Source organism: Apodemus sylvaticus, chromosome 5, assembly GCF_947179515.1.
Source record: "Apodemus sylvaticus chromosome 5, mApoSyl1.1, whole genome shotgun sequence".
Classification (NCBI taxonomy): domain Eukaryota; kingdom Metazoa; phylum Chordata; class Mammalia; order Rodentia; family Muridae; genus Apodemus; species Apodemus sylvaticus.
Window position 1 is genome coordinate 5,523,189 of NC_067476.1, and position 12,902 is coordinate 5,536,090.

Sequence of the window (12,902 nt, forward strand, 5' to 3'; positions counted from 1 at the left end):
ACCACCACCACCACCTTCATCACCACCACCACCACCACCACCACCACCACCTCTACTTCTCCTCCTCTACTCTCCAGCTCTTCCTTTAAATACAAACCAGAACTTAGTGACTCAGGCATGTTAATCACAGTACTGAAGAGGTGGAAATAGATGGATGCCTGGGGCTTGCTAGATAACCATTCTAGCCCAGCCGATGAGTTTCAGGTTCATTGAGAAATCTTGTCTTAAAAAATAAGGTGTGAGTGTGGGGGCTGGGGAGATGGCTCATGGTTAAGAGCACTGACTCTTCCAGAGGTCCCAGCAACCATGATGGCTCACAACCATCAGTAATGGGATCTGATGCCTCTTCTGGTGTGTCTGCAGATAACTACAGTGTACTCATATACATAAAATAAATAAATCTTAAAAAAAAATAAGGTGGGGGAGTAATTGAGGAAAACTCCTGATGTTGACCTCTGGTCCCCAAATGCGTGTGTATGTGCATACTCACAGAGAGGGGGGGAGGGGGAGGGGCACGGGAGGGGGAGGGGATGGTGACAGGGGAGGAGAAGGGGAAGGGGGAGGAGAAGTGATGTTTTACTCAAGACAAACATTCTGTGAACCTGGCTGTTGCCTCTCAGCCATGGCACCCATTTTTTCTACCCCATCCTTGTTTTTATTTCAGCAGTTCAAGGACTCACAGTCCTTTAGCTTGACTTCAGATTCAAAACCTAAGTCCAAGATGCAAGGCCATGATCACAGCACCCTTAGGGGCTCGGCAGCTTCCAGGCTGAGCTGACCAGCATCGGCTTGTAGACCTTAGGCAAGGAGACCTGCACACAAGAAGGACATCTTTTGTTTCGTTTTTTTCTTTTTTATTAATTATTTTATTTATTCCCATTTCAAATGTTGTCCCCCTTCCTGGTCTCCCATTACAAGGGAGAGACCCTTCCCCCTCCTCTTTGCTTCTAAGAGGGTGTTCTTTTACCCACCCACCCACCCCTACCTCACCCCTCTAGTATTCCCCTTCACTGGGGCAACAAGCCTCCACAGGACCAAGTGCCTCCCTTCCCACTGACGTCAGGTAAGGCAGTCCTCTGCTACATATGTAGTGGGAGCCATGGACAGACTCATGTATACTCTTTGGTTGGTGGTTTAGTCTCTGGGATCTCTGAGGGGTCCAGTTAGTCACTATTGTTGTTCTTCCTATGGGGTTGCAGTCCCCTTCAACTCCTTCAGTCCTTCCCCTAACTCTTCCATTGGGGTCCTCAGACTCAGTCCAATGGTTGGCTGTGAGTATCTCATCTGTTTTAGTCAGCTGCTGGCAGAGCCTCTCAGAGGACAGTCCTATCAGGTTCCTGCCCGTAAGCACTTCTTGGCATGAGCAACAGTGTTGGGGTTTGGTGTCTGGCGATGGGATGGATACCAAGGTGGGGTAGTCTCTGGACCTTTCCTTCAGTCTCTGCTCCATTTTTTGTCCCTGCATTTCCTTTAGACAGGAACAATTCTGGGTTAAAGATTTTGTATTGGGTGGGTGGCTCCATTCCTGACCCGGGGGCCATGTCTGTCTACTGGAGGTGGTTTCTTCCGGTTCTATCTCCCCGCTGTTGGGTATTTTGGCTAATGTCATCCCCATTGGGTCCTGGGAGCCTCTCATATCCCTGGTGTCTGTGACTTTCTAGTGCTTCCCCTGGTTCCCCAATCCTCTGCTACATATATCTATTCATTCCCCTGGTCCTCTGGACTTCTGTCTCTTCCCATACCTGATCCTGCCCCCTTTTCCCTCTCCCTCCCCTCCCCCACCCAGATCCCTTTCTCCCTCTGCCTCCTGTGATGATTTTGTTTCCCCTTCTAAGTGGGACTGAAGCATCCACACTTGCGAAGGCCTTCCTGTTAAGCTTCATATCATCTGTAAGTTGCATCATAGGTATTCTGAGCATACCAAGTATGTCCTTTTGGGTCTGAGTTACCTCACTCAGGATTATCTATGTGTGTGTGTGTGTGTGTGTGTATTGAACAACGAGGGCTGGAGAGATGGCTTACTGGTTAAGAGCACAGATTATTCTTTCGGAGGTTCTGAGTTCAATTCCCAGCACCCACATGGTGGCTCACAAGCATCTGTAATGGGATCTTGATGTCCTCTTCTGGCATGCAGTCATATGTGCAAACAGAGTACTCATATACATAAGATACATAAATAAATAAATCTTTAAAAATATAACAAACAACAAATAACACAGGGCTACAGGGGATGGCTTGGGGTGTGGGATGCCCTCCACAAGGCTGAGTTCAGATCTGATGGGAGAAGGTATGGCTATGGCCAACAGTTAAAGGCATATCTACTGGGCTGTCTGTGTGAGAGCCGTTTGAGGTCAGGGTAGAGGATAATAAGAAGAGATAGGCAGAATGGCCAAGCAAGCAGAAGCCTTCACGGGGCAGGTGGTTGCCATGGCATTTCCAAGGTTCACTGGGCTCTCACAGGTACCGCTGAACCTAAGTATTAGGTTACTGGACCCGTTGGTCTTTACTGTATTCTACTTCCCATTTGTGTAAAACTTCATCTATGCTGAAGTGGCATTGATAATTTAGAAAAAAGTTTTCACCTGAACAACTGACTTGTTCCCAGTCACATCTGAGATTGCCTGAAGGCCTTGCCCATATTTCCTGATGGCTTGTATAGTGAGAAGCTGCTCTGGAATCCAGAGTGTGTTGCATTTCTGAATGACCTCTGGAAGCAGGTAAGGCTCTATTCCACCATCAAACTTTTCTTTAAGAGCATTGTTCATTGGCAGGCAGTGGTGGTACAGCCTTTAATTCTAGCACTGGGGTGGCAGAGGCAGGCAGCTCTCTGAGTTCAAGGCCAGCCTGGTCTACAGAGTAAGTTCCAGGACAGCCAGGGCTACACAGAGAAATCCTGCCTCGAAAAATGAAACAAAATAAAACAAAAAATAAACAACAAACAGGTGACCCCCACAGTTTGGTGGGGTCAAAGTTAGTCATGGTTGCTTGGTACTGGGGTTACACCTGCAACCTGTTATGTGCTCTTCTGTCATCTGATGGTTTGATGGAGACCATGTCCAGTTGTCTCAGCACCGTGGTTGTAGCAGTATTAGCACAACCTCACCACCCTGAGAAGTGCTTCTTTTGAAGGTTTCCTTTTCACTCTCTTTTTAGCTTGTACGTAGTGCTTCTCTTTTTCTGACCTGAGGAACTAACCCAGTGTGGGGTGCCGCCTTTGCTGTCCTTGTTTGGGCCAGTCTCAAACTCAGTGGGCTACTTCTGTTTGACTTTCCAGTTCACCCTAACCTGCTCCTGCTTTTGTTTCTAAGTGTGAAGATCCATCACACTGGTTTTAGTTCTAGTTTTCTTCCAAGACTAGTAAAATTCACTAGGCTTGCTATCAGGAATCATTTACTGATTGCTATGAAAAGTTTTCCCAAAACTAAAGGCTCAAAGAAGGCTTTATCTCCTGAAGTTCACTTATCTGGAAAGGAGATAACATTGGACAAATCGGCCAGTGATTTTTTTCAGTGTTATGCTTATACCAAAGGGCTTGCTCCATGGTGTAACTCCATGACAACACTGATGTACGTGTACAGTTTTGCTTCTGAAAGATTCTGATTGGGTGACCAGACCAACATGCCAAGATTGTCTCTTATTTGACTGCGTCTTGCCAGTTTGGTGGGGTCAAAGTTAGGCATGGTTGCTTGGTACTGGGGTTCCACCTGCAAGCCACTGTTGCTGTGTTCCACGTCGATGGACCAGGAGAAACATTAGATTCAGTGTGTCTGGTTTTATGTGGAGGTCCTTGATTCACTTGGACTTGAGCTTTGTACAGGGAGATAAGAATGGATCAATTTGTACTCTTCTACATGTTGACCACCAATTGAACCAGCACCATTTGTTGAAAATGCTGTTTTTCCCCCCACTGGATGTTTTTTAGCTCCTTTGTTAAAGATCAAGTGACTATAGGTGTGTGGGTTTATTTTTGGGTCTTAAATTCTATTACATTGATCTACCTACTTGTTACTGTACCAGTACCATGCAGTTTTTATCACTATTGCTCTATAGTACAGCTTGAGGTCAGGGATGCTGATTCTGCCAGAAGTTCTTTTATTGTTGAGAATAGTTTTCTCTATCCTGGGTTTTTTGTTATTCCAAATGACTTTGAAAATTGCTCTTTGTAACTCTATGAAGAATTGAGTTGTAATTTTGATGGGGACTGCATTGAATCTGTAGATTGCTTTTGGCAAGATGGCCATTTTTACTATATTAATCCTGCCAATCCATGAGCATGGGAGATCATTTCATTTTCTGAGGTCTTCTGGATCCTGGGGGTCCCAGTTACCCCCGCTGTTGGCCAGATGTTGTGGCCTCCATGCCTGTTATCCTGGGCATGTTAGAGCACCCGGGAGTCAAGCTTGCTCTGGGTGTGGTGGGACTGGGTGTGAAGCCAGTGTCTAAGGTCTGTTAAGATATAAGAACCTTCACAGCCATTGAGATAGAAACAGTAAAAAAAAGTCTTTCAACAAAGAAAAATTCAGAACCTGGTGGATTTACTGCTGTGTGTACCAAATCATTAAAGAAGATAACAGCATTGCTGCTCAACTGTTCTACAAAGTAGAAAGGAAGGGAACACTGTTGCTCTCATTCCACAAGGCCAGCTTAGTTATGTTTCTATCACTGTGATTAAACACCATGACCTAAGTAAGCGGGGAGGAAAGAATTTTTTTGATTTATGCTCTGCAGCACTGTTCATCATCAACAGAACTCAGCCTGCTTTCTTACAGAATGGTGGACTATCAGCTCAGGGTAGCACCTCCCACAATGGGTGGATTGTTCTCATCTGTCATTAATTTTTTTCTTTATTTTTTTCCCCTTTCCTGGTCCCCACCCCAAAGTACCATAAGCATCTCCCCTCCTCCATTCCCTAATCAACCCTCTCCTGCTTCCCTGTCCTGGTATTCCCCTACACTGCTGCATTGAGCCTTTCCAGGACCATGGGCCTCTCCTCCCTTTGATGTTCAACAAAGCAACCTCTGCTGCCTATGCCTCTGGAGCCATGGGTAACTCCATGTGTACACTTTGGTTGATGTTTTGTCCCTGGGAGCTCTGGGAGTACTAGGTGGCTCATATCGTTGGTCCTCCTATGGTGCTGCAAACCTCTTCGGCTCCTCGGGTCCTTTCTCTAGCTCTCCCATTGGGTACCCTGTGCTCAGTTTAATGGCTGGCTGAGAGTGTCCCCCTCTGTATTTCTCATGTACTAGTGGAGCTTCCCACGTGACAGCTATATTCGGCTCCAGTCAGCAAGTACTTGTGGGCATCAATAATAGTGTCTGGGTTTTGTAACTGTATATGGGATGGATCACTAGGTGAGGCAGTCTCTGGATGGCCTTTCCCTCATCTCTGCTCCACCCTTTGTCTCTGTATCTCCTTCTGTGGGTATTTTGTTCCCCCCTCTGCAAAGGACCAGAGTATCCATACTTTGTTCTTCCTTCTTCTTGGGCATCATTTGATATGTGAATTGTGTCTTGGGTATTCCAAGCTTCTGGGCTAATATCCACTTATCAGTGAGTACGTACCATGTGTGTTCTTTTGTGATTGGGTTACCTCACTCAGGATGATATTTTCCAGTTCAACCTATTTGCTTAAGAATTTCATGAATTGCTGGGCGGTGGTGGCGGCGCATGCCTTTAATCCCAGCACTTGGGAGGCAGAGGCAGGTGGATTTCTGAGTTCGAGGCCAGCCTGGTCTACAGAGTGAGTTCCAGGACAGCCGGAGCTACACAGAGAAACTCTGTCTCAAAAAAGCAAAAAAAAAAATCATGAATTTATTGTTTTTAATAGCTGAGTAGTATTCTATTGTGTAAATATACCACATTTTCTGTATCCATTCCTCTGTTGAGGGGCATCTGGGTTCTTTTCAGTTTCTGGCTATTATAAATAGGGCTGCTATGAACATAGTGGAGCATGTGGGTACATAAACAGAGCCTATCTGTCATTAATTAAGAATTCGCCTTACTTGCTTATCTGCTTACAGCCTGATCTAATGGAGGTATTTTCTGAGTTGAGGCTTCTTCCTCTTTGATGATGCTAGCCTGTGTCAAGTTGACATAAGAGTAGCCAGTATAGCCAGTATTACCCTGCTATGAAAACTGGAAAAGGACACAGCACAGAAAAAAAATCTATAAAACAATCTATAGTCTAACTTACTTAATCAATATAGATGAAATTATTCTAAATGGAAATCTTGCAAATTGAGTTAAAGGACACTTTAGAAGACCATATGCCAGGGATGCAAGGTTGTTTCAATGGTCACAAATTCCTAAATGGAATTCAATACATTAATAGGCTTAGGACAGAAGTCTATTAATTATGATTAATCTCATTATTATTATATTATTATAATTATGATTATATCCTATCTTAACTGAAGCCAAAAAGCATGTGACAAATGTCAACATTCTTTCATGATAAAAGCCATGAAGACACTCAGAATTGAGAGAACATATATCAACACAATGATGATTATATATGAGAAACAGCAGACATATATAAATGTGGAAGAACAGAGAGGATTTCCTTTGATATCTGGAACAAGTTAATGGCACCCACTCTCTTATTTAATACAGTGCTCAAAAACTTAACTAGAGCAATAAGACAAGAGAAATAAAATATTTAAATAGAAAAGTAAGAAGATTATTCTAGTCTGTAGATGTCACAACTTTGTGTTACAAAGGTCCTACATACTCCACGAGAAATCTTTTAGACACAATAAACACTTTGCACAAAGATACAGAAATCTTCTAGACACAATAAACACTTTGTATAAAGATCCAAAATTGTAAGGTCCACACAGCATGAAAAGATTTTGTTTCTATCAGTTTTTCTATCTAAAGATTGTTGCCTGCAGTGTTATGGGTGATGGATCCTGCATCTTTTAGAGTTCTGTAATGAATCGTTCCCTATTGCAGGATTTTTCCTGTCCAATTTTACTAGGGCAGTGGGGGACCATTATTGGATAGGAAAAAGGAAGGCAGAGCTAAGAGTTGCAGAGACAGAGAGCATCTTAGGGTAGTGAAAAAAAAGGAAGCTTCTGCCCCTTCTGCCACCTGTCCTTTTTGCTGGGGCAGACTTTTAGCAGGTCTGCTACAGTGAAGACACCCTCTCCTGATCCATCCTAAAGAACCCGCTGCACTCAGAGCAGTTGGTAAGAAGCCCCTCCCTTCTTGAGTTCTTTGTATATATTGGATATTAGCCCTTTATTGGATGTAGGGTTGGTGAAGATCTTTTCCCAATTTGTTGGTTGCCGTTTTGTCCTTTTGAAGGTGTCCTTTGCCTTACAGGAACTTTGTAATTTTATGAGGTCCCATTTGTAAATTCTTCATCTTAGAGCATAAACTATTGATGTTCTGTTTAGGAACTTTTCCCCTGTGCCCGTGTCCTCAAGGGTCTTCCCCAGTTTCTTTTCTATTAATTTCAGTGTGCCTGGTTTTATGTGGAGGTCCTTGATCCACTTGGAGTTGAGCTTAGTACAAGGAGATAAGAATGGATTGATTCGCATTCTTCTGCATGCTGACCTCCAATTGAACCAGCACCATTTGTTGAAAAGACTATCTTTTTTCCACTGGATGTTTTCCTCTCCTTTGTCGAAGATCAACTAACTGACCATAGGTGTGTTGGTTCATTTCTGGGTCTTGAATGTTATTCCATTGATCTATCTGTCTGTGAGTGTACCAACACCATGCAGTTTTTAACACTATTGCTCTGTAGTATTGCTTGAGGTCTGGGATACTGATTCCCCCAGAAGTTCTTTTACTGTTGAGAATAGTTTTAGCTATCCTGGGTTTTTTGTTATTCCAGATGAATTTGAGAATTGCTCTTTCTAATTCTATGAAGAACTGAGTTGAGATTTTGATGGGGATCGCGTTGAATCTGTAGATTGCTTTTGGCAAGATGGCCATTTTAACTATATTAATCCTGCCAATCCATGAGCATGGAAGATTTTTCCATTTTCTGAGGTCTTCTTCGATTTCCTTCTTCAGAGACCTGAAGTTCTTGTCATACAGATCTTTTATTTGTTTTGTTAGAGTCACACCAAGACACTTTATACTGTTTGTGGCTATTGTGAAGGGTGTCATTTCCCTAACTTCTTTCTCAGCCTGCTTATCCTTTGAGTATAGGAAGGCTACTGATTTGATTGAGTTGATTTTATGACCAGCCACTTTGCTGAAGTTGTTTATCAGCTGTAGGAGTTCTCTGGAGAAGTTAGACCCCAGAGAACCAAATAACCCTATTAAAAATGGGGTACAGAGCTAAACAAAGAATTTTCACCTGAAGAAATTCGGATGGCTGAGAAGCCCCTTAAGAAATGTTCAATATCATTAGTCATTAGAAAAATGCAAATCAAAACAACACTGAAATTTCACATCACACCAGTCAGAATGGCTAAGGTTAAAAACTCAGGAGACAGCAGGTGTTGGCAAGGATGCAGAGAAAGAGGAACACTCTTCCACTACTGGTGGGACTGTAAGATGGTACAACCACTCTGGAGATCAGTCTGGCGGTTCCTCAGAAAACTGGGCATGACACTTCTGGAGGACCCTGCTATACCACTCCTGGGCATATACCCAGAGGATTTCCAGGTATGCAATAAGGATACATGCTCCACTATGTTCATAGCAGCCTTATTTATAATAGTCAGAAGCTGGAAGAAACCCAGATGTCCCTCAATGGAGGAATGGTTACAGAACATGTGGTATATTCACACAATGGAATACTACTCAGCAATTAAAAACAATGAATTCATGAAATTTTTAGGCAAATGGTTGGAACTGGAAAATATCATCCTAAGTCAGGTAACCCAATCACAAAAGAATATACATGGAATGAAATCACTGGTAAGTGGATATTAATTAGCCCAGAAGCTCTGAATACTTAAGACACAATTAGCATATCAAATGATTCCCATAAAGAAGGAAGGAGAGGGCCCTGGTCCTGGAAAGGCTTGATCCAGAATTGTAGGGGATTACCAGGACAGAGAAATGGGAGGGGTGATTGGGGAATGAGTGGAGAGAAGAGGACTTATGGGACATGTGGGGAGGGGGGAACCGGGAAAGGGGAAAGCATTTGGAATGTAAACAAAGAATATAGAAAAAAGAAAAAGAACCCCCTCAACTCTGGAGTCCCAGAGTTGGTGCTGGGGCCCAGCAGGACTAACTACCTAGCAACTACCAAAACCCCACACTCCTGAATACCACTCCCCTTTCAGTCCTTCCACCCCTTCAGATGCTGGTCCCCCTGTAGGAATGCAGAGAGGCCTGAGAGCACAGGTAGGACAACGCTGCTGCTCATAGGAACCTGTCTGGAGCCCTCAGGCAGGAACCTTCAGGTTTCTGTCTCCAGCTGGGGACCAATCTCTGCTGCAGTGCACCATATCCAGGTGGTGCAGGGAGACAGCTAACCTCCCACAACTGTGGAGAGGCCTGAGAGCACAGAGCTGATCCTGGGCCACAGAGCTACATATACAAATACCGCCACAAGAGGGCTGCTCTCCCAGGAGTACCTACATACCTCTGTGCACCCAGAGAACAGGAATCTCAGGAGTACAGTACACAAGCTTGCAGGACAGATAAGCCACAGATAGAGACAGCAAGACCAGCTAACACCAGAGATAACCAGATGGCAAAAGGCAAACACAAGAGCATTATCAACAGAAACCAAGGCAACACGGCACCATCCGAGCCCAGTTCTTCCACAACAGCAAGTCCTGGATACCCCAACACACTGGAAAAGCAAGATCTGAATTTAAAATCACATCTCACGATGCTGATAGAGGACTTCAAGAAGGACATAAATAACTCCCTTAAAGAAATACAGGAAAACATGGGTCAACAGGTAGAAGCCCTTAAAGAGGAAACACAAAAATCCCTTAAAAAAGAAATGAAAACAAAAACAAATAAGTGAAGGAACTGAACAAAACCATCCAGGATCTAAAAATGGAAATGGAAACAATAAAGAAATCACAAAGGGAAACAACTCTGGAGATAGAAAACCTTGGAAAGAGATCCGGAGTCATAGATGCAAGCATCAACAACAGAATACAAGAGATAGAAGGGAGAATCTCAGGGGCAGAAGGTACCATAGAAAACATTGACACAACAGTCAAAGAAAATGCAAAATGCAAAAAGCTTTTAACTCAAAACATCCAGGAACTCCAGGGCACAACGAGAAGACCAAACCTAAGGATTATAGGTATAGAAGAGAGTGAAGATTTACAACTTAAAGGGCTAGTAAATATCTTCAACAAAATTGTAGAAGAAAATTTCCCTAACCTAAAGAGAGAGATGCCCGTGAACATACAAGAAGCCTACAGCACTCCAAACAGACTGGACCAGAAAAGAAATTCCTCCTGTCACATAATAATCAAAACACCAAATGCACTAAACAAAGAAAGAATATTAAAAGCAGTACAGGAAAAAGGGCAAGTAACCTATAAATGCAGACCTACCAGAATTATACCAGAATCCTCACCAGAGACTATGAAATCTAGAAGATCTTGGGCAGATGTCATACAGACCCTAAGAGAACATAAATGTTAGCCCAGGCTACTATAACCAACAAAACTCTCAATTACCACAGATACAGAAAACAAAATATTCCATGACAAAATGAAATTTACACTGTATCTTTCTGCAAACCCAGCTCTACAAGGGATAATGGGTGGAAAATAGCAACACAAGGAGGGATACTAGAAAAAGCAATAAAGTTATCTTCTTTCAACAAACCCAAAAGAAGATAGCCACACAAACAGAATTCCATCTTTAAAAATGAAAATAACAGGAAGTATCAATCACTTTTCCGTAATATTTCTTAACATTAATGGACTCAATTCCCCAATAAAAAGACATAGACTAACAGACTGGATATGCAGGACCCAGCATTTTGCTGCATACAAGAAACCTACCTCAGTGACAAAGACAGTCACTTCTTCAGAGGCAGAGGTTGGAAAGCAATTTTCCAAGCAAATGGTCCCAAGAAAAAAGCGGAAGTGGCCATTGTTATATTGAATAATATCGACTCTCAACCAAAAGTTGTCAAAAAAGATAAGGAGGGACACTTCATACTGGTCAAAGGAAAAAATCTACCAAGATGAACTTTCAATTCTTAACATCTATTCTTCAAATGCAAGGGCACCCACATTCATAAAAGAAACATTACTGAAGCTCAAAGCACACATTGCACCCCACACAACAATAGTTAACACCTCACTTTCAGCAATGGATAAACCATGGAAGCTCAAAGCACACATTGCACCCCACACAACAGTAGTTAACACCTCACTTTCAGCAATGGATAAACCATGGAAACAGAGACACAGTGAAACTAACTGAAGGTATGGACCAAATGGATCTAACAGATATTTATAGAATATTCCATCCAAAAGCAAAAGAATATACCTTCTTCTCAGCACTTCATGGTACCTTCTCCAAAATTGATCATACAATTGGTCACAAAACAGGGATCAACAGATACAGAAATATTGAAATAATTCCATGCACCCTATCAGATTGCCACGGCCTAAGTCTGGTCTTAAGTTCAAACAAAAACAATGGAAAACACACATACACATGGATGTTGAACAATGCTCTACTCAATGATAGCTTGGTCAAGGAAGAAATAAAGAAATTAAAGACTTTTTAGAATTTAATGAAAATGAAGACACATCATACCCAAACTTCAGGGACATCACAAAAGCAGTGCTAAGAGGAAAACTCATAGCTCTAAGTACCTCCAAGAAGAAAATGGATAGAGCTTACACTAGCAAATTGACAACACACCTGAAAGCTCTAGAACAAAAAGAAGCAAATGCACCCATGAGGAGTAGACAGCAGGAAATAATCAAACACAGGGCCAAAATCAACCAAATATAAACAAAAATAACTATACAAAGAATCAACAAAACCAGAGCTGGTTCTTTGAGAAAAATCAACAAGATAGATAAACCCTTAACCAGACTAACTGGAGGGTGCAGAGGCACTACACAAATTAATAAAATCAGAAATGAAAAGGGAGACATAACAAGAGAAACTGGAAATTTTAAAAGTCATCAGATCCTACTAAAAGAGCTTATACTTAACAAAATTAGAAAATCTGGATGAAATGGACAATTTTCTAGACATATACCAGGTGCTAACGTTAAAACAGGATTAGATGAACTATCTATATAGTCCTATAATTACTGAGGAGATAGAAGCAGTTGTTAATAGTCTCCCAACAACAACAACAAAAGCTCAGGACCAGATGGGTTTAGTGGGTAATTCTATCAGATCTTTAAAGAAGAGCTAATACTGATACTCTTCAAACTATTCCACAAAATAGAAACACAAGGAACACCACCCAATTCATTATATGAAACCACAATAATGCTTATACCTAAACCAAACAAAGACTAAATGAGGAAAGAGAACTTCAGACCAATTTCCCTTATGGACATTAATGCAAAAATACTCAACAAAATTCAGGCCAGCTGAATCCAAGAATGCATCAAAACGATAATTCACTACGATCAAGTAGGCTTCGTCCCAGGGATGCAGAGATGGTTCAATGTATGGAAATTCATCAATGTAATCCACTACATAAACAAACTGAAAGAAGAAAACCACATGGTCATTTCATTAGATGCTGAAAAAGCTTTCGACAAAATTTAGCATCCCTTCATGATAAAACTGTTGGAGAGATCCAGAATTCAAAACCCATACCTAAACATAGTGAAAGCAATATACAGCAAACCAGTAGACAACATCAAATTAAATTGAGAGGAACTTGAAGCAATCCCACTAAAATTAGGGACTAGACAAAGTTGCCCACTCTCTCCAGATCTATTCAATATAGTACTTGAAGTCCAAGCCATAGCAATTAGA

General features: G+C 42.1%; 1 pseudogene; it reads right to left on the bottom strand.

Annotated features, from left to right (window-relative positions):
• Window positions 1-2,997: 2,997 nt before the first annotated feature.
• On the bottom strand, window positions 2,998-4,359 carry LOC127686467 (REST corepressor 1-like; annotated as a pseudogene).
• Window positions 4,360-12,902: the final 8,543 nt, after the last annotated feature.